This window comes from Herpailurus yagouaroundi, unplaced genomic scaffold (genome assembly GCF_014898765.1).
Source record: "Herpailurus yagouaroundi ecotype Mexico unplaced genomic scaffold, PumYag 29, whole genome shotgun sequence".
Taxonomy (NCBI): Eukaryota; Metazoa; Chordata; class Mammalia; order Carnivora; family Felidae; genus Herpailurus; species Herpailurus yagouaroundi.
In genome coordinates this window covers 2,726,911-2,752,906 of record NW_024412377.1, presented here as the reverse complement: position 1 = coordinate 2,752,906, position 25,996 = coordinate 2,726,911, and the positions used below count along the sequence as shown (strand labels likewise).

At 43.2% G+C, this 25,996-nt stretch overlaps 1 long non-coding RNA gene across 1 annotated transcript; it reads right to left on the bottom strand.

Moving 5' to 3' along the window:
* Positions 1–410: 410 nt before the first annotated feature.
* LOC121040805 (uncharacterized) lies at positions 411–17,930 on the bottom strand. Its single transcript, XR_005795457.1, has 3 exons — positions 17,754–17,930; positions 16,867–16,996; positions 411–567 (listed from the first exon to the last, which is right to left on the bottom strand). It is a non-coding gene; the product is annotated as an uncharacterized LOC121040805 (long non-coding RNA).
* Between the last annotated feature and the right edge of the window lie 8,066 nt (positions 17,931–25,996).

Here is a 25,996-nt window from a genome sequence, read left to right as displayed (position 1 = left end):
TTTTTTAAGACACTGGACAACAGGCAATAAAGAACAGTGATTCCTGAGGACTAGAAGCAAACAAGGCGAGTCCAGTGATTGCCCTAAGAGTTTCCAGACCATGGCGCAGGGAAGGGGAATCCAGAGGAACCTGGTGGGTCCCTGAGTCCAACAGAAGGACCTGAAAATCTAGGAAAATCAAGACAGATAGAATTTATTTTTTTTAATATGAAATTTATTGTCAAATTGTTTTCCATACAACACACAGTGCTCATCCCAACAGGGGCCCTCCTCAGTACCCTTCACCCACCCACCTCTCCCTCCCACCCCCCCATCAATCCTCAGTTTGTTCTCAGTTTTTAAGAGTCTTATGTTTTGGCTCCCTCCCTCTCTAACCTTTTTTTTTTCTTTCCCCTCCCCCATGGTTCTTCTGTTAAGTTTCTCAGGATCCACATAGGATGAAAACATATGGTATCTGTCTTTATATTCAGAGTCCTGAGGCGAGAGAGTGTCCAGGAGAACTTTGGATCTGCAAATGGCGTCCTCACATACTCAGAAGGTGCTGATCCCTGCCTGTGGATGAAGAAACTATAAGAGAGAGGAAAAGAACCACGTGAATGGTTTAGAAGGAAACGTGCCAAACACCCGAACAGGGTGAGGAATACTACCTGTTCCCACAGACAGACTGTGAAATCTCATCACCCAAAGGCCATCAAGTAGAGCATCAAAAGGATGCTCCCTTTGTAATGGAGAAAATGCAGATCTACCTCAATACTACTCTGGGCCATTCCAGCAGATCTTGAAAGGGAGACCTGAAAAAAAAAAATCCAAGGATTTACAAGAAATTTGCAAAAAGGAAATTTAAAAATATTAGAAGAATGCAAGAATATCCAGTACCTAAAAAAAAAGGTAAGGTAGACATGTGTGATATCAGTATGCAAAGAAGCAGGACAATACAACCCATTCAATCCACTAAAACTAACCCAGAATTAAGAAAGATATTAGAATTATCAGAAAAGAAATTTAGAAAGTTATTATAGATTTGTGGCTTAAGCCACAAGATGTAAAGAGTTTGGAAGCTGTCATATCAGTTTTTATACCAACAAAACAGGCGAACAAACAAAAATGTGGCTACTTTTCTCGGGCCCATCAGAGAACAAGGGTTTCTGGGCAAGCCGGCACTGTGAAATCTGGACAGGGAGAAGAATCCGAAAGTCAGAGCTGGGATCCACTGACCGGGGGCAGCAGGTGTTAGAGCCATAAACTGGTAGGAAAGCTTACCTAGAAAAGTTGACAAATTGATGAGACTGAATGTAAGCGACAGAGGGGACGCGCCCTGCCTGGGTTTTGCCTCTAGGCACTCTTCCGGTTCCTTACAGTGAGGATCTTTCTCAGATCGGTGGCAGGGAAAAGGAAGGAATAATCCCTGTGCTTTCTGGATGAAAAAAAGACCTGTTTTCCATGGAAAAAGACTTAATAGAGCTTATCTAACCTGGACAAAGCATATTTCAAAAGAAAACTTAAGGAACTCCATTGGTTTCAAGTGATGTAGATCCTAAGGGACAAAGAGTGTTATTATGTAATGATGAAGGGGCCAGTTTTTCAAACCAAGATAACAACCCTTGTATGTGTAGAGGTAACAACAGACTCAAGACATGTGAGGCAAAAACAGATCATACTGAACAAATAGCAACTTTATTGTCATAGTTGGAGACTTCAATGTCTGTCTTTTAGTCATTGATAGATTAAGCAGACCAAAACCAAATCAAGCAAACAAAACGAAGAACAAGTCAGTAAGGACAGCATTGACCTGAACAACGGTATTGACTACCCAGTGTCACTGACATTTATAGATTATCTCATCCCAAAAAACAGACTACATGTTCTTCTCAAGCTTTCATGGACCCTTCACCAAAATAGATTCTGCCAATAAATTATACCCTAACAAATTTAAGACAACAGAAATCATACAAATCGTGTTCCCAGGACACAGTGAGATTAGACTAGGAGTCAGTAACAGAAAGATAGCTGGAAAATTCCTGAATATTTGGAAATGAAACACACTCCCAAAGAATACACAAATTAAAGAAAGCATCTTAAAATGGATTTTAATACACTAGATTGAATGAATATGGAAAACAAGCAGAACTTGGCGGATGCAGTAAAAGCTGTGCTTAGAGGGAAATTTATAGCATTGAATGCATAAATTATAAGTAACAATGATCAAAAACCAAGAGTCTAAGCTTTCACTTTGAGAAGCTACAGAGAGAAGACCAATTTAAGCCGAAAGCAAGTGGAATCAAATAAATAATCAGAGTTGGAGAAGAAATCATTGAAATGGAAAACTGGTTGGGGCGCCTGGGTGGCTCAGTCGGTTAAGTGCCCGACTTTGGCTCAGGTCATGATCTCACGGTCCGTGAGTTCGAGCCCCGCGTCGGGCTCTGTGCTGACAGCTCAGAGCCTGGAGCCTGCTTCAGACTCTGTGTCTCCCTCTCTCTCTGACCCTCCCCCGTTCATGCTCTATCTCTCTCTGTCTCAAAAATAAAAAATAAACATTAAAAAAAATTAAAAAAAAATAAAAAAAGAAATGGAAAACTGGAAAACTATAGGAAGAAATTAACAAGATGAAAATTTTGTTCTTTGAAAAAAAAATGGCAAAATTTATAAATCCCTATCCAGGCCAGGTCAGCCACAAACAATCTAAAGATGACATGATTACAAAGATCAGACATTAAACTGTAGTTACCACATCTTCACTTTTCACTAAAATTAACTCAGAGTAGGTCATAGACCTATATGTAAACTACAAAACAATGAAACTTTGAGGACAATAAAATTCTGGGATAAAATGTTATGACCTTGGTGAGGTAATGAGATTTTAGATACAACACAAAAAGCACAATCCATGAAATAAAACATTGCTAAGTTATAATGTATTAAAATGTATTAACATGTCTTTTAGGCAAAAGACAGTGTAAAAATAATGAAACATAGGCCACAGACCAATATGACAGTATGCGATCATGAACTTGAATTTAAAATCTTGGAAAGGAAAAAAAAAAAAAAAACAAGACAAGAAACAACAGGCCACAGATGTAGAAAATGTTTGTGAAACACATTTCTGATTTAGCATTTGTGTCCAAAACATTTAGCGAAGTCCCAAAAGTCAAAAAATATAAAGTGGGCAAAATATCTGAACAGATGCTTTATCAAAGAAGTCACTTTTGGAAAATGCACATAGGAAAAGATGCCAATAAGAAATCAGTAAATCAAGATAGCAGAAGCACCACTGCATACCTATTAGAATGGCAATAGATCAACACAAAACAGGAATCTGACAATATCAAATGCCGGCAAGAATGCAGAGCGATGGGGACTGTCATTCATCATGGAGAACAAAACCTTACGGCCACTTTGGAAGACAGTCGGCGGTTTCTTACAAAGTCAGACGTAATCTTTCCATACGATCCAGTATTATCTCTCCTAGGTATTTAGCCAACTAATCTGGAATCTATACCAACACAATGACTTCGATGTGGATTCTTATAACACATTTATTCATAACCACCAAACTAGGAGCCAAGATGACTCTATGTAATGGATAAGCAAACTACAAAAGACACATTATCCAGCGATAAAAAGAAATGAGTTATCAAACTATGAAAATACATGGAGGCATCTTAAATGTGTGAGATGAAGAAAGAAACCAGTCTGGGGGTGCCTGGTTTGGCTCAGTCTGTTCGACATCCATCCAACTCTTGGTTTTGGTTTAGGTCATGATCTCACTGCTCGTGGGTTCAAGCCCCGGAGTGGGCTCTACACTGACAGTGAGGAACCTGCTTGGGATTCTCTCTCTCTCACTCTCTCTCTCTGTCCCTCTCTTGCTCTCCCTCTCTGTCTCTCTAAACAAACAAACAAACAAACAAACAAACAAACAAACAAACTTAGAAAAAAAGAAACTAATCCGTAAAGGCTATATACTGTGATTCCAATCATATATATTCTGGGAAAGGCAAACATTTCAAGATAGTAGAAAGATGAATTGTCATGAGAAAAAAGAGGGATGAATATTAAATACATGAAATACAGAGGGTATTTTAGGTCATCAAAACTATTCTGTATGACACTATGATAGCACATCCATGATACTACACATTCATCAAAACTGAGACCTTCAGAACACAAAGAGTGAACCTCAGTATATACAAATTCGTAAGGAATCCTTTGGGTCTAGGAATCCCAGCATAGAATACAGAACGTGACAAAATAATTTGTATGACACATGTACAAAAAAGCTTCATTGAATGGGGTCAGGGAAATAGCACTGAACTAGTTCATTTGAAAAGGAGTGGAACCTGGAAAACCAAAAACAAAAGAAAGTGTACGTAAGCACGACGTACAGGCTGATAGAATTGTTTCCCATGGTTGAGAGTTAGCAATTCTGACATTGCTGGAGATACACTGTAATTGCAGTTAGATAAATGAGTGATGGCTGGAATGCCTCGACTTCCACCGTAGGCGTAGGACCTCACAGCTCAGCAAGGGAAATGGCCAGAAAGGGTTAGTGCTACAGATTTCAGAATGAACTAAAATACAGCCGATTTTTAAGGGAAGAAGAGAGAAGACACAAACTGCCATTACCTGGAATGAGAGCACATCACTCTAGATTTTACAGACGTTAAAAGCATATTTAGATAAAGATCTGTAGATATTTAAAATATCTGTAGCTGATAAATCAATATGATAAATATCTGTGGAAGATACACGTTTAACATGAACTAATTTATACTGTTAGTTGTCACAACTTAGAGAAAATGGAAAAATTTATTGAAAGACACAGACTATGATACCTACTCCAGATGTAATAGATAACTTCAGTAGCCCTATTAAAACATTAAATTTTACCTTAAAAATCTTTCTATGGAGAAAATCCCAGAGCCACATGGCTTCATTGGTGAACATAAGTCTTCCTTAAGCACGTGGTATTTATAATACTAACTTCACTGCAAAGTGTTCCAAAAAATGAAAATGAGGTAACATTTCCCAATTTCTTCTGTGAAGACAGGATTACTCTGATTATAACAGTAGACAAAAACAGTGTAAACATGGAAAACCGTGTATTAAAATCTCTCATGAAAATTGATACATAAATCAATGCATTATTTTTTCAACGCATTATTGATAAATCAAATCATCAATATACTAAATGACAATATATCATGACCATGTGGGGTTTCTTGCAGGAATTCAAGGATGCTCCAACATTTAAAATCAATCAATATCATTCACGATATTAAAAAGCTAAATTAGAGAAACGAGGTCATCTCAACAGGAACAGAAAACTCTTTGACAATATTTAATATTCATTACTGATAAATGCTCCCAGCAACTAAAAAGAGAAGGCAACATCCTGAACTTGAAATGCCAGCCGTAGAAATCCTCCATCATACCTTAATGTCACATCATCACTGAAGCTAACATCACACTTAATGTTGGGAAAATTAATGCTCTCTCTCTATAATCAGAAATAAGGAAATGATGCCTGTTCTCATCACTTCTATTCAAAGTACACTGAGAGTTTTAGCTAGTGCAATACTAATAAGAAAAGAATAAATAAAAAAAAGCATCTCAATTGCAAAAACAAAAGTAAATCATCTTTATTCTCAGATATCAGGATTGTCACTGTAGAAATCTGATGGAATCTACAAAACAACAACAACAACTGATAAATGTTTTAGCAAGGTGATTGCACACAAGGACAGCATGCCAAAAGCAATTGTATTTTGACCTTCTAGTTCCAAGCCATCAGAAATTTAAAAAAAATAAATAAAAATAGGATTTATGGCATTGTAAAAGCATGAAATGCTTTGCGATAAAATTTACAGAAGATTTGCAAGTCTTGCATACAGTGGACAATATTGAGATAGATCAAGGAAGGCCTAACATGATGAAAGATACACCTTGCTCATGGAACTGGGAGCGCTATGATATTTTAATATTGCTCAAATGTCATGGGTCGTATTCAAATGTCAATTCTCCCCAGAAGAATATATAGATTCAGTGTGATGCCAATCGACAATACAGCACACTATTTTGTGCCAACTGACAAAGGAGTTCTGAAGTTTATATACAAACCAGCCACAGCAATGTTCAAAAGGGAAAGAGGGTTGGGGAACACATGCTACCTAATGCCAACAGCTACTATAGAATCACATTAACTGAGATAATGTTGTGTGAGTGTAATCATAGGCTGGTCGGTCAAGGGAACAGAATACAGAATTTAGACATAAGACTACACAGACGTGGGCACAAATTTTCAGGAAAGGCGTACGGGGAATTCTTGGAGAAAAAGAGTCTTACGACAAACGTTGTCAAAGCTATTGGATAGTGTTCCGGCCCGAGCTATGTCCCCCTGCAAATTCTTACGCTAAAGTCCTAACTGTAGGATCTCAGAACGTGACTGCATTTGGAGTGAGGGACTTCAGGTAGGTAATTAAGGTAAAGTGAGGTCAGGTGGGTGGGCTCCAAGTCCATGACCAGTGTGATAAGAAGAGGAGATCGGGACACAGACAACACAGACCACGTGAGGACCCAGTGAGGAGACAGCTGTTTGCACACCAAGGAGAGAGGACCTGGAAAAAACAAAACCTGCCCACATCTTGATCGGGGACCTCCAGCCTCCAGAACTGTGAAAACGTAAATTTCTGTTGTTTAAGCCACTCAGCCTGTTTGTTATGTCGCTATGGTAGCATTAGCAAAAGAATACAGACATTAACAGGCGGAAAAAAAAATAACAATGAAAACCAACCAAACTCTCAACCACCTCATGTAAGACACAAAACTTAATTTTAAATGGATCACAGATTCACATGCAAAACGTAAAACTATAATGTGTCCAGTGGAAAACAGGAGAAAAATCTTTGTGACCTTGAGTTAAGACTTTTCTTAAAAGACGTGCTACCAAACGCACTATATCTTAAAGCCTTCGTACAGGATGATATTCTTTTTTAAATTAAAAATTTTTAGTGTTTATTGGAGACAGACAGAGTGTGGGGTGGGGAGGGGCAGAGAGGGAGGGAGACACAGAATCCGAAGCAGGCTCCAGGCTCCGAGCTGTCAGCACAGAGCCCGACAAGGGGCTCGAACGCATGAACAGTGACCTGAGCCGAAGTCGGACGCTTAACCGACTGAGTCACCCAGACGCCCCAGGATGATATTCTTATCCTATAGCGAAGTATTCTGAATTTAGAGCTAACAGTCTGGGCAAAGAAATCAATTTTGTTTAAAAGGATAGAGTTGAAAACGAAATCCCAAATGGATAGGCATTTTGCTTGTAGGCTAATGTCGAACAAGGAATTTTCGAATAGGATTTGTTACTTGTTATTCGTTGAAAGTAACTTTGCGCTTTGCAATTATTACAATAACTTACAGTTAGTAAATTATTCAAACCATTGACACCTTTAAAAAAAACGCTTTCAAAGGGAGCGAGTGACAGGAGCCCCAGAGGAGGCAAAGATATTCTATAATCCCAAATTCTACTGAAGAGATTCCAAGAGAATCTAAGATCGTTCTGAAGGTTTATTCCTTCTGGAGAATTCTAACATCCAATCGTAATGCTAAATGCGTACAGACTTATTCAAGACGTGATATTTCAAAATGGGAGATTATTTCAGTAAATGATCTACTGTCAAATGGTGCTCTGCTGTCCTGTGTCTCGTATGCATTTTTAGCACACACGTGGCATATGTGTGTCTGTACTATAACGTACTGTATATACACATTATATGGCGATAAGTAAGCAAGGACAGAGTGCTGAGGAACGTGGGAGTTTAGATATTTACACTCTAAGTAAATAGGAGTAATTTTCATTCATCCCAACACGCAGGAAGAGACAATTGCTGCAAACACTTAAACATTTGAGTCACAATCAGTTGACAGTTTGTTCTGAATGAAAATAAACATCTCTCCAAACAGCTTGGCTGTCGGTGACAGATAACGAAATGAGGAAGCATCAAAGTGCTGAATAGATTTTAAAAATTGGATATGGCGAAATAAATGGATCTTAATCTCTCTATAACCGGGGTCGTAAATGCTGCTTTAATTCAGCTTGCCTTGGAGCCCCTCCCTTCTGTTAACATCACCTGTCAGTAGTGATGCCATGTAAATGAGCAAGGCCCAGCTTTTCTCTTGCATCCTTGCTAATCCTCCCCTATTCTTCTAATCAGGCTACACAGAAGCCAATACCTATTTTCATCAGGCAGATAGGATCTCTTAAGGAATTAAAGAGGTTTTCCACTTAGTTCTGCGGTGGGCAAGGACACGGCTGTGATCTGGGGTTTTAGGGATTTCTCATTATGCATTGGCACTGGCCGGATCGAAGAACTGAGTTCTGGCTAGTGGATTTTTAATCCTCTCGTGGTTAGGGTTAGAACTTCCAGTGATTTAAGATCTTTGATTACTCAGCACTTGGCTTTTGATTGAGTGAACTTCTGAAGACAGCACCGGACTGTGATTTGAAGTTAGCAGTTTTAAAGTAACTACTGGAAAAAATAGATAGGAAAAGCCCTGTGATTAAGCGGACACTATCCCTTTTTAATTGACATTCTGAAGTTATCTGGCGCTTAACTCCTCGTGTGCCAAAGAAAAAGAAACTGAGTGGGTGAATTCCATGTTTTCCCCTAAAGGGGGAATTTCGATGAAATTCGTAGGGCTCTCGGTAGTATTGATACGGAGACAGTCCCAGCTACGGCCAGGGCAGTGATTGATGTAGGGAGGGTTTAATGTGGAAAAGATGAGGCAGATTTTCACCGAGGGGCACCAAGTCCCTCTTTTGATGACTTCAGCCTTCAGAGATAAAGCGACCCAGGCCACCACAACACTGTCTAGAGAGAGAATACATACAGTTTTAGTGCAAAATATATCATGAATAGACATGTTTTGTACTGACTAATATAATCAGACAAAATAAAGTTGAAGGTCTTTCCCTATGTAACTTGAAGATGTCGTGAGTTCTGGCCTCTTTGGCTCAGTCCTAGAGGGAAGTTACTCGTAAAGTCTGATTCCCCTCAGACTTCGGCAGGAAGGACAACCTTGAGGAACGGAATCGGTGAAACTAACATCCCTCCGCTCCTGGGCACAGATTGTGGAAGAGGGTCCCGGGAGTGCTAGCTGGTCTCAGAAAGAGTCTGTGGTTCTTGTCACACCCTGGGACACTCCTCCCCACCCCCGACCCCCACTCCTCTCCCGGCTCTTTCCTGGTCTGGCATTGTACAACAGGTGCACTTGAGTATGATGCATGAAGACACCCCCCCCCCCCACCCCCGCAGCTCCCCTGCTGTGGATCACCCATCCTGAGAAGGTGAGAAGGGAAAGGGGGACTAGGGAGCATGAGACAGTTTTATCCTTTCACTTTTGGGCACCACCTTAGCAACAAAATTCTTTTTCTTTCTTTTCTTTTCTTTTCTTTTCTTTTCTTTTCTTTTCTTTTCTTTTCTTTTTTTTCTTTCTTTTCTTTTCTTTCTTTCTTTCTTTCTTTCTTTCTTTCTTTCTTTCTTTCTTTTTCTTTCCCTTTTGGAAAAACCTAGGGTGAATAGCATACAGTTTTTTAAAAGTTCTCTAGTGAACCAGGAGAGTGGAGACAATATGCCTTTCAATTCTCGATGTCAGCCCATAACAACTATCCGACGAGAAAGAAGATGGGGGGGGCGGTGAATGCAGCCTTGGTGAGTGACGGGTAAGGAGGATGAAGATACGGAGGAGAGTGGTTGGGAATAAAATGGAGAAACTGAACATTAATATTCTCTAAGTGGTTCATTTTGCTTCCATTGGGTATAAATTCTCTGCACCCCCAACAGATACATTGTTTGCACCACAGAATAAATGTCAGTGTGTGCAACACAGCACTTGGTGTTTCACTTCCGAAGTGATCCTCAAGAAACATATAGAATGAAGGAAGTTCCATTGTCAGAAACGGTAGGTCCGCTCGTGTGGGACAACCCTTCCGCACAGAGTCATAAACTCGAGGGAAAAAGATAAAAAAAACAATTGTCTGAAGTCACTGGACAGTGATCGCCGTCAGGAAGAAAATGGAATGGAGTGACAGTTGAAAGAAGCAAGTGATTGTGAGTGAGATTTCCACCTTTAAAAAAAATTAACTTTTCACCCAAGGATTCCCACCCCCCCCCACACTCATTAGTGCCACCTTATGGGAAAACTGGAAATTGGATAGAAAAATGACAATAATACTGGTCTAAAAAATCAGATGACAGATTTCAGGGCCACCATGCCCAGAGGAAAATGAAGAATCATGTGCCTGAGTAGAAAGAATTGCAGAGGGTGTGGTCTAGTTAAGTTTACAAGAGAGATAAACCTGTGCAGGGGAGGCAGAGTTATGAATTTGCTTTCTGCTAAGTAAACTGTCTGCTGATGTGGAAGACTAATGCTCTCTAGAGGAATGTAACAGAATCCACAGTCCCTACAACATAACTTTACAATGTCTATGGTGAAATCAAAACTTAATAGCCATGCAAAGTAAAAATACACAGACAAACATCATCAATGCATAAATAACTCCAAGATGACTCAGATGTTGGGATCAGCAGACAATTTTATGGGAGTTGTTATAACTATTCTCAAAGATGTGAAGGAAAATAAGGTACAAAGACTAGAGTCATAAAATGTCAACAGAAAAATAGAAACTATAAGATATGACCAAGTAAAACCACATGAACTGAATAATAGAGTATTTGAAATAAAAAAAAAAATCAGTAGATGAATCCTTCAGAAGAATAAATATACCAGAAGAAAAGAGTAAAACTGAAGTTTGGTAAGGATAAATTATCCAATCTGAAGAGCACAGAATAAACAAATTAAAAAAATTAATAAAGCTCAGGTGTTCTTGGGGTCAATGTCAAGAGGTCTAATGCACATGCAGCAGGAATCCCAGAGAAGAAGAAAGACAGAATGCAGAAAAAAGTATATATGAATACATAATGGCCAAACATTTTCTTTATGAAAAAGTGTAGCAAGCCTTATTTTATTTTTTAATGTTTATTTTATTTACAAGAGAGAGAAAGAGAGAAAGAGAATGAGAATGAGCAGGGGATGGAGGGAGAGAGAGAGAGAAAGGAAAGAGAGACAGAGAGAGAGAATGAGCAGGGGAGAGACAGAGAGGGAGGGAGAGAGAGAGAATCCCAAGCACACTCTGCACTGTCAGTGCATAGCCCAACTCTGGGCTCAAACTCACAAACCATGAGATCATGACCTGAGCCAAAATTAAGAGTCAGATGCTTAACTGAGCCACCCAGGCGTCCCAAGCATAGTAAGCCTTTAAAATGAGAAGTCCCCAAGTTCGGGGGAGTTGCTTTAGAACCAGAAATCAAGGGCATGTTATTAGCATGCCAGGAACCTATCGTCTTGCTTGACCCCTGTTTCTGGGCCCTATCCTAGCTGAGCTGGGATCTGTAAGCCTCTAGGACAGGGCCAGGTCTCTCCTGTGCTCCGGTGACTTGAGCTGGCCCCTCAGTATATATACTATATGTGTGTGGATGTGTATGTGTATGTGCATGAGTGTGTATGAGATTGAGGTTCTGGAGCTGGGAGTGCCCACGAAGGCAGGCAAAGCTATGAGAATATAAATTTGGAAAAGTCATTTGGTAACTAGGGCCCTGATCATGGGGGAGCTTGAGTCCGGCCAATAGGTTTTAATGTTATCTTAATGGCAATGCGGAATATCGACATACTTTATAAAGATACTACCAATTTAACATGGATTTTCAGCAAAAGCATTTCTGGTAGTGTTTTGGAAGAGGAATTAAAGTGTGGCCAATCTCTAGGCTCATCATCAGTAGAGGAGCTTTGAATCTTCAGACACATGGATCAATGAGAATGAAAAAAAATGAGATGGATTTCCAGTGCGTTTGGGGTTAAAATGAACTACAAAACCAGATTTCTGTGGGGAGTACCAAAAGCAAAGGCATCGAGAAGTCACAGATGTCAGGTGGAGTAGGAGAAGTTTATTCAGTTGACAGTCGGGAGAGGGTGAGGGGCAATGTTGGGGACAGTGTGATCTTCAGGAGTCTGGGAGACACGTAAAAGGAAGCTGGCAACAGGGAGGTGGAAGGTGGGTCTGGGGCTCGGCTGAGGTCCCAGAGGTCTGCGTTAGAGGGGAAGACACTGATTTCATTTGAGTAGAAGTCACTGGTGACTTCACAAGAATAGACGTGATCACTCAAACAGAGCCTGTTGCCAGAAGGAATCACTGAAGGTACAAGTTTCAAGACAGGCACTTGAAGGAATTCCAAGGGCATCTCCAGGAAAAATGGAATAATAGAAATCCCACAGTATGGTGAGGGAGAGACGGGAGGACACTCAGGAAAGATTAGAGGCCCCGGCGCAGAGGTAATGTGATGTCGGCCCAAGGTCGAGTGCAGGAGTCTGTGGACTCAGCGTCTGGACGGTCATTGGCAATCAGGGGACTCTGGTGTTGCATCAAAGTCACAAACTCCTTTGAAACAATATTACCTTAACAAAATCGTGGTGGTAGGAACTGGCCGAGAGGGGGCTTTCAAAGGTGTGAGGGGTGTGGGCAGCTACCCTGAGAGTGACTTCAGAGTCCTGTGTTTCAACGGTTCTTTGCATAGCTTCATGTGTGTGTTGCTGGATAGGGGACCTTGGTGTGCAGATTCCAGGGTCCCTCGTAGAGCGTGTCTTCTGAGGAATGTCGCCCGGTGTGATGGTCAACCCACAAGGTGGCCCCAGGAATCCTCTCCTCCCGGTGCTCCCAGCCCCCTGCAGCCCACCCACAGCCAATAGGACTGACCTCTGTATTCATGGTAAACTGAACACACGGCGGAGGGAAGCTTACGTGTCATACCGGACATGGCGGCTTTGGACTTGCTGTCTCGAATCCATTACCTTGAGGAAAGTCAGCCGCAGTGCGGTGAGGGCACGCAAGGGGGCTCCCGCCCACAGTCAGTAGCAGGTTGCCAGCCTGGTGGGGGAGCAGCGTCGCGAGTGGATCCTCAACCCCATTGCGACTACAGATGACAGAGCACATGCCAGCATGAGGACCGCAGCCTCATGATGGACCTGAGCCAGAGCCACCGACGTCTTCATGGGCAGGACTGTTTTCAGTTCTTGTGTGTTGGAGTAACCTCTTACACAACAATAAGTAACTAAAACACCCAGTCCTTCTGTCATCACCCCATTATTCCGTGTCATTTCAGGCTTGCGGAACCCTTGATTACAGCTCCTACCCGATACATTACTTTAACTTTCCCCAGATCACCTGGGTGCGGGGACAGGAGTCTCAGGTAGAGAGAACCATAGAGTTAGAGAAAGGTCAGATTTGTGTTTTCATGCTTGTCACGGGTCCCTCCGCTTTCTCTATGGATTTCCAGCTCCACCATGATCATTGTGCTCAGTGATTTAGATGTCCTCTAGTGAGGATTTCAGGCCTGAGCCACGTGGCTCTTCCAGACTCTGGTTTTCAAGTGATGGAAACTGCATGCAGAGAAAGGCTGAACAGCTTCCTTGGACCATAACCTGGCCTAAAAGTGGCCAAACTCACTTTGTCTTGATCTCCGTGTTTACGACTAAAATTGCAATTTTCGTTATGGTTTTTTTTTTTTTTAATTTTTTTTCAACGTTTTTATTTATATTTGGGACAGAGAGAGACGGAGCATGAACGGGGGAGGGGCAGAGAGAGAGGGAGACACAGAATCGGAAACAGGCTCCAGGCTCTGAGCCATCCGCCCAGAGCCCGACGCAGGGCTCGAACTCACAGACCGCGAGATCGTGACCTGGCTGAAGTCGGACGCTTAACCGACTGCGCCACCCAGGCGCCCCTCGTTATGTTTTTAAAGTCATATGTAACTACAGTTCCTTCTAAAAATGTCATTACTATGTCGTGCCTTGAAATTCACCGTAGTGTTGGGTGTAGCTTCCGGTCGCAATATGCCACGTGGTAAAAATAGTGTTATTGTTTCTACCAGTGTGGCAAGCCGGTGCTTTGATGGGGGGGATTGACTGATGTGTGTCACTGATCTTCTGGGCTTTCTCTGCTTCGGCAGGTGGATTCTACGCCCTTCTCCAGCCCCATAGAATGCCCATCGCTTTTCCGGCTTCCACAGACACTCTTCTGCTGTTAATCCTCTAATGGCTTCCTTTTTGCTATTCGCTTTGATTACTTTCTGGACACCAATCTTCTATCCCAAACGTAGCCTCATTTCTCTCTTCTCCAAACATTATTTTGTGGGCTCTTGTTCTCACACATACTTTGGTACCGGCTTCTCTTGCCTGCAGACAAATATCCTGGTCTATAGCAGTGCAGTGTTTCCATAGCTGCTTGTAGCACCGGTGATGAAAAATAAAATAAAACCCGAAAAAGCAGGACGCACACCATCAAGGAGGTGAATATTTATCACACATCTTCTTTAACTCCTGGGCAGTTTCTTGTTGGATGTGCGGAGAGGAAAATATATAACCAACGCGAAACCTATGACGCAAGTTGCAATTTTGACTTCAACTATCTTATAACCTTAATCTCTGCGTGCTGCGATGGGGCTGTGGAGTTTAATAGCTATTTTGCCTTTGCTTTGCATTGTATTTGTGACAAATGACAAAATTTACTCGCTCAGAAGGTTGGTTTTTTTTTTTTTTTTTGAAACTGTAACCAAAATGTAAGTGAAGCCAGGCCAGCCATGATGGAATAGTGACTATAATCTTCCCTTAGTTTATCTGGAGACTGTAATAAAGGCATCAATGATCCTAGATATGTGCCCTCTTTTATAGCTTTGTAAAAAATATTCTCCAGGAAGATGTCATTGCTGTTGAACTTTTCTTTGGATTCTCTGCGTGAAATATTGAACCCCTGTCTTCCTCATCATCACAGGTTTCAAGGGCTCAATGCTCCTCAAGACACAAGCAAGGACGAAAGATCGATAATTCTTTCTGCCCTCCGTGCTACCTGGTATCCCAGCACGTTTCACCCAAGTCATGCAAACAGCTACACTACACCAAAGAAGTGCCCATTTACCTGCAAAAATCTCAACTGGGTGGCAAGCTGGGAGGGGATACATTCTACCCCATGTGCTGGTCCCCACAGTGGCCGTGAGTCATTTCCAAACCGCGACCCATTCATTCCATGTGGGGCGTTATTAGAAGAACCCCATTTCCCAGTGTTTTCTGCTTCGATTCATGTGATTTGATTCAATCACTGAGCACATGTCTTCTTGTGCTTTTGGGATTTACTGGCGTGTTTTTTCTCTAATTGTTTAGTCCAGCGATGTCCAGGGCCAGTTTAGGAAGGAACCGGAAACTCTTTGACCCAAAGCTGGATACCCTTCATCCAGGCTGACCTGGGATATGCTGGAGTGTGGTGGATTCCTAGGCAGGTTACCAGGAGAGGAGGTGGCTGGAATCACCTTGGGGAGAGGTTATGATCAATGGGAATGAAAAAGGAAAGACTTCATCACTTCAGCTCTGTGAGGCTCTAGATTGTGCTTAAAGCGTCAATGGCCAGTGATGGAAACATCCTTGTGGTGGAAGAGGGGACAGAAGTCTCCCAACTCTTCTTAACTAGAGGCCCCCCCTGCACTCGTGGGGATTTGGAAGATGGTGGACCACAGAGCGGGATCAAATGAGCCCCTCTTATTTTCACACCCTCCAGGATATTAACGATGTTTGTACTGCTTTGGTGATGTTCACTTATGCTTTGCTCAGTTGATTTGGTTACAGAGAAAGCATTTCAGAATCACATATTAGGCCTGCTATAAATACCTTCATCAGTAGACACCTGCTTCTGAGCCCTCATTGTTAGCTGATTAAGAAGTAACTTTCTAAGTGCATCTGCACTTTTATTTAAAAAGGATACTGAACCGTGGGATTTTTTTTTTTGGTGCCCTGTATTTTTCCCCACAATAAATGAAGACTCAATATCTCTGTCCCAGAAAAAAAAAAAAATCACTAATTGGATCACCTTTGATTTACTTGCTTGTACTCTCCATTCTTTGTGTACTGAACACATTTTTGCAAAGGCTGCTCTATTCTTAGGGACAAATTGATTCACAAATAGAATTTGGTGGAAAAATGCAATGGGAGAGAATGAGCCAGAGGGAAATCAGAGTAGGAGATAAGAGAATCAGCAAATTATAAGAGAGTCAAAAATAACTCTGGTATAGATACACCTTAATTAAGGGAATCGATGTCTCCTTGGTAGGTATTCTACAGTACTTTGTGATTTGCATTATAAAAACAAAGATGCATTTGGCAAAAAGGGGTCTCTGTAATATGTAACGAGGGGCTTCGTTAGGAATTTTTCGTGGAAATGTTAAACCCTTTCTTTGGCCAATGTATTTTCCTCTCCACCTTACCGCCATTTTGTTCACTACCACTTGCCCATACTGCCAAAATCAATCTGTAACTTCCCTCACTCTCTTCCAGAGTTGTCCTCCACCAACTCCCCACCCATTTCTCTCCCCACCTCATTATCAGAGTAATTTCCTTCATAAAAGATTGAATTACGCCATTGCCCTGGGTTTTAAAAACTACGTAAATTTAAATATTAACATCAGTAAGAATTCTGTGATTGAGGGTGAAGTCCATAATCTCCTTTATAGCCTGGTAATTTCCCTGGAGGCAAGTGATGTGGCTTTTCTTCCCTTGCAGCCCCATGCCCAGAAAATAGGTATTTACTGAGTGACTCACACCGCCCGAGTCCCTTCACCACCTGGGTCGAATCTATTCCAAGTGCCCTGCCTTCTGTCTCCCTTACAGCTGCATTCAGTCAGTCATCCGTCCCTCCTGGAGCACCTTGCTAGGTAACAGAAGTCCAGCTGAAATTGGTAAATTGTCTGACCTCCAGGAGGTGCCAGTGGAGGGGCTCACCTAGACTGTCCTGGAGAATCGCCAGAGACGAGGCACTGGCCTCAGTGCAGAGAACGGAGAAGGTGGCGTGTGCGAGATAGGAGTGGACCCCAGGGCCAGGACACGTGGGCATCGAAGACGGGCTTGGGAGCTAGGGATGAAGAGAGGGAAAGGCAAGGTCAGGTCATGAAAGAGCGTATTGAGGATGCTTCGGGGGGCAGGGAGAAGGCATAATGTTCTCCTGGATGATTCTACTAAATGCAGCAAATTGTCTCAGGCGAGATTGCAAATGGTTGAAGGTTGCGAGGACCATCGCGGGTTCTGGCAGCTTCCAGAAGCTGACTTTTCAGAGAGCCCAGTGTCTATGATTCCCAGAGGCAGCTGCTTGACTCAGACAACCCGTTGGCCCCATTTCCAGGAGAGATGTTGCTTCAGGGATGTTACATCAGCCTCTCCCTGAACGAAGCCCACACATCAAAGGTAAGCCCCTCCATCCACTCCCCTTCATGCCAGCTCCGTCCAACTCAAGCCCCCTCCACCTCCAAGCCCACCTCCCCCCCAGTCCACTTCCTTCCCCGTCTACCCCCACCATGTCCCACAGCCAATGCAGAAAGAGGAGGAGAGCACATATAATGCATGTATGGGAAACACAAGTCACGTTCAGGTCTAAAAAGATATGTGCATATGCCATCTTGGGAAAAGGCCAAGGGATTACGGTTTTTAGAAGTCGGTGACGAAGCTTTAAGATCAATGCGGATTCTGCAGGCATACAATGCCAGGGTCGGACGAAACTAGTGATTTATTGCGATCACCTAGAGAGGTTACAAGTTCACCTTAGCTTTTATAATTGTTGTGAATAGAAATAATTTATCAGGTCATATATAGGGTGACTAATGGGAATCATTTACCTTCTGGATGAATTGGGATCTGGCTGTAGAGTGACGCCCGGGTATCACAGGCTGACGGGGTATTCTTCCAGCATCATTTTCTCATACCAAATGATCGCTGTCCCCCCCCCCCCCGAATATTGTGGGGAGCCTCAAACAGTGCAAGCTAACGAGTATGTGCTAAGCAGCAGCTCTGACATCCTACTTTGTGGTGTGCCTTTTGCAAAAGTCCTTTTCTCCCTGCAAGCTTTGCTTTGTTCATAAGCATTTTATGTAACAGGCAAACAAAAGCACTCATTGCAAAGCGAATGAATTAATAAACTCAATAGGTTTCTTATGTTGAGTTTAATCTGATTAGTGATTAAAACCTTCCAGAAATTAATCCTGAGATTCGCTGGATTATTAAAATGTTTAGTGGGGTAAAAGGGTGGATATCCATCTACCCAATCTTATGCAGTACATGACCCAAAAATGCCAGATTTAAGGGAATGATCCATTCGACTTTTGATGAGACATTAATGAGGCAATGTCTGGTTTTATTAAATATTATACATTATTCATAAACCATCCATTCTGGAAACTAAAATATAGACATTTTCATATTATAAGCATCAATACTACATGAGATTAGCCTGGGGGTCACCCAGAGGGACCTCAGGGACCAACACACTTCCCAGAACAATTTGTGAACAGTTGCTCTAAATGACACCCATTGGTGGATTTGGGATAGTCTCTCTTTCGGGGAAAATATCCATTTTTAAAAGTTTATTTTTACAATATTTCTTTGTTCTTCTGGCCTATAAAATAGACTTTTTCCTATCATGAATATGTCAAATAAAAATGGTGATTTTAAGTTATCCAAAATAAACATGATTTTACTCAGAACCTTATCGTGAGGAGCTGTGCAAAATTACTTTGACATAAGAATAAACCTTATTCCTTCAACTCCCAATGAAAGTAAAATGCATTTCAGATAGGACTTTATTTCTCGTATACATTGAGAATGCCACACCCAAAATATAGTCACGACCCCATGAATGGAAAGACCATATAACACGACTCTAAAATATCGTAGGTTGGGGCGCCTGGGTGGCGCAGCCGGCTAAGCGTCCGACTTCAGCCAGGTCACGATCTCGCGGTCCGGGAGTTCGAGCCCCGCGTTGGGCTCTGGGCTGACGGCTCGGAGCCTGGAGCCTGTTTCCGATTCTGTGTCTCCCTCTCTCTTTGCCCCTCCCCTGCTCTCTCTCTTTCTCTCTCTCTCTCTCTCTCTCTCTCTCAAGAATAAATAAAACATTAAACAATAAAAAAAGAACTACCTTACTCTTCTAATTCATGGTTACTATGTGATCTTAACTGCTCTTGCTGTTATGAATTTAGCCATATCCCCAAATTCATATGTTGACGTCCTGACTAACAAGCACCCCAGAATGTGACCTTAATGGAGAGGGGGGATCTTTACAAAGGTGATCAAGTTGCAACGAGGTCATTAGGGTGGGTCCTAATCCAATATGACTGGTGTCCTTATGGAAAGGGGAGATTTGCATACAGACTTGCACACGAGGAGAATGGCCTTATGAACATGAAGGCAGAGATGGGGCAACACATCAGTAGGCCAAGAAATGCCAGGGGTTGCCAGCAGCCCCTGGAAACCAGGGGAGAGGCAGGCATCGGATGCTCCCTCGCAGCCTCAGAAGGGACCAGTCTTGTGGAGACTTCTGGCCTCCAAAACTGGAGAAACCATAAACTTCTGTCACTCAAGCCACCCAGTCTGTGGCATTTTGCTGCCGAAGCCGAGCAAACTAACAAGTTCGCTGTCAGCATCTTCTGACAAACGTCCATTCTCGCGTCACAGAGCGCCCATACCGCTCATCTTTTGGGGTCTTTCCGTGTTTTTCAGGAAAACAAAAACCAAAAAACAAGTAGGTGCTGAATTATACGCCAGTGAGACCTTTCCCTCCCTCCACCCCCAAGTCTTCGGGAGAACCGTGGTTTGCAGCACCTGGTGAGTTTATTTTTACCACAACGGAAGATGTTTGATAAAAGCGACACAGATTCGTTGATGTCAATAGCTGTTCTCTGCTTACTTACTCCAGGCCCATCCGTCCCAAGACGAACCCTCAAAGGCAGCCAGCCCCTCAGGAGAGAGCTCCGACCACGTGGAGTGCCGGCTGTCACAGCACCACATCTGCCCTGAGACCCTTCCCCTTCCCTTGACTGACTCCTCCTCTCTCCACAAGGACCGTTGCTACCTGTGCTTCCAGGAGCCCTGTTTCCACATTCCGTCCTGCAGGACAAACACGGGCCTGGAGCCAGTGTCTGGGTTCCCATTTCGGGTGCCCCCCGGAAGGAGTGATGGCCCAGGCAAGGAACGGCCCTTTCTTCTGCCCTAGGTCTACCTGCGAAAGAGGCAGCTTTACCACGCTGTGCTGAGAACCACCGGGGAGGCATCTTGACCAATTCCTGACAAAGGGACAGTGCTTACTTGTATAATGTTTCTATTCTGCAACCGTGCCACCACGTGCATACCTCTGCTTGAGAACCCACCGCACCACAGTTCCGTCTTCCCTTTACTTGCCTACCGTGTCCACTGTGCACATCTTTGTGCATACACAGAGTGCATTGGCTCTACCTAACTACTGAGTGTTTCTCACAAACATTTCAGAACGCGTGATCTTTATGTATTAATCCTTGCCAATTAAATTCAGCATCTTTCTTCCCTTTATGGAGAAGAGAAAACCAGACCACAAGAGGTTAAGAATGACCCAAGTATCACGAAGTTTGTAACGATTCACCAACATCTGCACACTTTTAATTTGCAGACACATTAAGGAAATAACTCGGCCAAGGAAGGGCTCTGGTTGTGCGGTCAAGGCAGGCGACCAGGATGATGAGGCGCCAGTGACGGTGAGGGCCTCACGTGCTCACCCTGGAAAATCCCCTGTTACGTGTCAGGGGGTCACAACAACCCCGTATGACAGGACAAGTAGACCCTGTTCTGCCAGTTAACCCATGGGTTATGCAAAGGGTCGGTTAGGGCACGGAAATGTCAGTGAGACTCACGGGCTGGATGGAGGGTCAGTCGGTCAGTCAGTGCACCAGCACAGCATTTGGAGGATTAAATGCTAAAATATTCTCATGCCCTTTGGTAATTAGCCACTGCAGGAGGTCCCTAGATACTCCCTCAATCCCTTCTATACTGCCCTCCCCTAATCTCTAGAGCTGCCCCCGTTCCAGCATCTCGAGGGGTAATACCTGACCCAGCACTGAGCTGTAGTACCTGTGATAATGCCCCAAGGCCCTCCTCCCTCCACATGGCACTTTCACACTGTCCAAGCCTGTGCAAACCCATCTGAATGGTTATGGCCATTCCCTACTTACAGGTCATTCACTGTCTTCAACATCGAACCTGGGAAACCATGTTTTTTAAAATTAAAACTATAAATGTCCACTTATTTTCCAATCTTTTGAAAAGGGAAGAAATCATTTCTTTGAATATGATCTGTTGTGTTCAATTTCCAAGACCCTCTTGAAATGTACGCTTAAGGCTTAATGTATGATCTGTGTATGTGTTTTTTAATAAAGAAGTGAGACCTCGCAGACACTTTGTAATTTGAATATGGAATCTTTCCAGTTCGTTTAATTTGCCTTCTGCTTTCTTTCTTTCTTTCTTTCTTTCTTTCTTTCTTTCTTTCTTTCTTTCCCTTTTTGAGAGAGAAAGAGCATGAGTGGGTGCAGGGGGGGCAGTGAGAGAGAAAGAGAGAGAATATTTTGTTTAATTTTTGTTTTTTTGGTTTATTTTTGGAGAGAGACAGACAGAGCAGGGGAGGGGTAGAGAACCCCAAGCAGGCTTCACACGATCAGCACAGAGCCTGATGCAGGGCTCGAACTCAGGAACCATGAGATCATGACCAGAGCCAATCAAGAGTCAGACACTTAACCAGCTGAGCCAGCCAGGTGCCCCTGATTTTCCTTCTAAGTGTGAGTTCCTTGAATCCTTCCTGCTGTAGGATTTTTGAAGGTTACATGCTTTAATCAAATTTTTCATTTGTGTGGTCATCAGTCAGATGGTTTAAAATGGGAATGAAGAATGGGGGTTAATTTGGACAGTTTGTTAAGTCAAAAGGGATTAAGAGAGGAGAACCCGGCTGGTTCAGTCAGTAAAGCATGTGACTCTCGATCTCAGCGTCATGGGTTCAAGCCCCAAACTGGGCGTGGAGCCTACTTTAAAAATTGGTTAAGAGAGCTATTTTACTGCAGTATGCCCCTCATTTTGAAATTAAATACAACAATCCAGAGAGGTTAAATAGAATACACTCAAAGGTAAACAGGGGGTAAAAAGCAAAAACCTGCCCCGGCAGCCACGAGCCCACCCAGCATTCAGATCTGTGTTTCCAATTTCCATCCTCCACTGAAAGGATCCAGGGCTTCTTGGAGAAATGCCTGGTTCCAGAGCTGGAGCAGCATATCTACCAGACGAGCCTGGAGCATCACAAAGTGCCAGAAATTAGGAGGGTGTTCAAAAAGCAACAGCAGAAAGCAGCTATGATAAGACTATGTCAAAGGGACACAGGAGCCAACTTCCAGCTCCCCATGCCTAGCCTGGAACAATTCACCAACAACATAAAGAATGTGGTATTGGGTTACAATGCAAAGTATAAGTGAAATATTCATGAGTTTACACCGATATAATTAAATGACTGAATAAGTAAATACTGGAGTGTTCTGTATGTTTTTTTTTTTTTTCCTGTTGAACTTATTGAATTCTTGAATTGTTACTTTAAAGAACTTACGATCCAGGGGAGGATTTAAATTTTGAAGCATTTAATGGATGAAGCAAGGCAGAATATATCTCATGACATTGGACACGACAATCTGTTAGAGGTGCCCAGCAAAGCTAGGATTGACACTAACTGCAGGTGTCAGGGAGGCAGGCGTTCAGCAAGGTCGGAAGGACTTAGGTGAGCAATCAAGAGTGGGTGAGATATGACAGGTAACGTCCCATTGGAAGTATGAAGGGACACCGAGGGGTAGGTGAGGAGGGGCCAGGTTAGCAGGAAGCCAGGTATGTGCCATACGTTTACGTATCTACACAGCTGAGGGTGCTAAGTTGTATGTTTACACCTTAGTGTAATAAATACCAGATGAGTAGCTTCCTGTTTTAGCTTGTTTTTGGAGGAAAAAGTGCAGGCGCATGAGCATCTCTGACCCAGAGGACATGGCGGGAGCTCAGGTCAACAGCCAGGAACATCTTTCCTTGCATAAACAGAAGAGGGCACAGATCTGTTCACTGGCGCCCAAAGGGGTTGGTCTAATTGGCAAATCACCCTTTTATTAAATCAGCAGGAATAAAAAGAATGGAAAGAAATCATTTAGTGGCTTATTCAGCATCATTATGGCTAAAATGGCCTTGAGTCCATATTCCCTGGATGTGTTCACAATTTTAATTAGTCGCGATAGGTTTTAAGCATTAAAGACAACAGTCTTGCCCCTTTGATTTGTGATTAACACTTGGAAAGTAAAACGAAGCTCTGTTTACCTTATTGTTGGGCGATCTATGGTGAGTTGAGGATGGGGACATGTGAGAGAAACTGTGTTTTATTGACGTGCCAGGCGAGACTCACAGAAGAGCGTTGTGCAAATGCTTAGGAACAACCAATACGGGGTCACCACCACATTCCCCACCTTGTAGGTTGGGAGTGCTAATCTACTCCCTTGGTATCCCTGAGATTCCTCTGTATCAGGAAGGGTGATTGGGAATACAGACGTCGCATCGAAATGTCTCTCGTCCTATTGCTTCAACCTAGTTGACTTATCTGATGCCGATCAGTGTGGTTGGGTGAACTCTGCCATACTGGGGGGGCCAGGTCCTTGGGTTCAGTAGATCCACAAAAGGAAAGTATCACCGAAATTACTGGACAGAACGAAGACGTTCACTTGGGTCTCCTCCCTCTCTGCCCCGAGTGGCATGGCTTTGTCCAACCAGCTGTACAAAGACAAGTATACACGCTGGGCTGTATGGCAACAAATTTCCGCTTTGCTCTTTGAGTCATCGCCCATAGTTAAGGCCATAACTCTCCGTTTCTTTCCTTTAATTCTCTGAAGGGAAAGATGCAGGATGAAAATTCAGAAGGCTGTAGCTCTAAAATTCATCGGCACGAACAAATATTTGACATTCCCAAGAAAGAGAGCGGATCCTAGAGATTATGCCGTTAAGCTACAGCTGGGTTGTTATTTGTCTGCAATTTTAAATCCTGGCTGTTAAAATTAATTACATTCAAGGGGAGTTTATCAGAATAAAAGTCTCAGACGTGATATTTTTAGTCTCTGGAATTAAAGTGGCACCGATGAGCCAATAGATCATACTGAAAACAGCCAGCCTTGCCGTTTTGAGTTTTTTAAACAGACTTATTCTGATTGTAACAAAAACACCCATAAATCTATGCACATATATATTGATCTTGGCTTCCTCTTAAAAATGACTCTGTCCTAGTAAGTTGGCATATTTCATAAACAAACCAACAAATTATTGATCTATCATATACTCTAAAAGTCCTATGAAGAATCTAGGTGGCTTTTAAGTTCATACTGCACCTAAGGGAATGAGAAACTCTGAAATGAAAAATAGATATTTAAAGAGAAGCAGGAAAGATATATAGCTGTCTCTTTCTGCTTCCTTGTGACCTCCTATTGTGATTCAATCTGTGTGTACCACATCCCACACTGTATCTACTGATACGGCATTTAGGACATTAATGCTGTGCCTTCCAAGAGGCTTCAGTAATTAAGTTACTGCCTCTAATAATTGCTTTCTGAAAAAGCCTGTCTAGATATTTCTCGGCCTAAACGAAAGATGTGTAAGTTAATATATTTGTAAGGTATGTTCCAGTAAAGCCTCTCAGTGAAAACGGGTAAAAAAAGAATTGTTTCTATTAACTTAGTCCAAAAAGGATATCACCGTGTAATATTTTGTTAACAAAATTAAAATGGTGACTGACACATTAATCGTGGTGCTGAGTGAAAGAAGTGTGCCTATACGCCTTTTCATCAGATGTGTTTTTCGTCAGAGTCCGGCAGGCTCAGGCCGACTCCTCCAGAGGCTCGGGACGCTAAGACAACATTGATTATAGATTATGAGGATTGCAATTCATATGCAGAACAACACTTGGTCTTAGCTAAAAACCGGGGTAATTGGGTAAAGTGTAGGGGTATTTCAAAATCATAGATATGCAGGTTTTTTTTTTTTTTTTTAAGACTAAATCCTGTCTTGTGTCTTTTGGAAAGGGGAGGCAGGAAGAGTAAACAAGAGGCAGACGACGAGTAGACCTTAATGTGTGTTACAGCGTGGTAAGTGATGGGGAGGAAAGGAGTACCTCCAGCCAGGTCCGGGTACCAGGGAGAGCCTGAGCAGGGGCGGGCAGGTCATAACACCATTTCGTGTACTCAGGGTGGAGGCGTTTGGGGGGGAGACCTTCGAGCAAAGCCTTTAGGCAGTGCGGAGAGTGGGGGTGGAGGGTTTCAGGGAGAGCCCTGGGGCAGGAGCATGTGAGGTCCGATCAAAGTCATCAGGGGCCAGTGTGGGTGCTGACTCCACGCAGGAAAGGAGCAAGAGACAGGGGAGAGTGCTGGGCTGCCCTGGGGGCATTTTGGAGGCGCCCCGAGGGCCAGTGCAAGGACTTCAACACCCGCCAAGTGAAATGCAGCCCGCCATCTGGCCGCTGAGGGTCAAGCACAGAAGTAGGAAGGCTACTTGGGAGCTGCCGCAGACGCCCAGGTGCAGGCGGTCACAGCCCACACCTGGGTCACACGTGGGTAAGAGCTCCGGGAGGTGACAGGGAGTCCGATGCTGACGATAATGGGTGGTTGAGTCAAAGAGGCTCCCTCAGCGACTGGTTGTGGGGTGCGAGGAACAGAGGCGTTGGGATGGCTTCAAGCCTTCTGGCCAGAGAACTGCCCTCTGCCGAAAGAAGGGCCACGAAACAGGTCTGGGCATGGGGAGGGCGGTGGGGGCTCGAGAGCTCAGTTTGGGTCCTGCCTGTTTTGAAAAGTCTGGCGGACATCCAGGCCAGGGTGACGAGCAGGCCCCGGGCCGTCTGGGGCTCAGGGGGAGATTTCAGGGCACAGCAGGTGGGTGTCCTTTGCGTTTGGCACGTTGGAAGCCAACGGAGAGGACGAGGTCACCATGGAAAGAAGTGCAGCCGTGTGAAGACATTGCAAACGCTCTTTGAAACCTTAAATTTCACCACATTCACCCAGAATCAGTGATA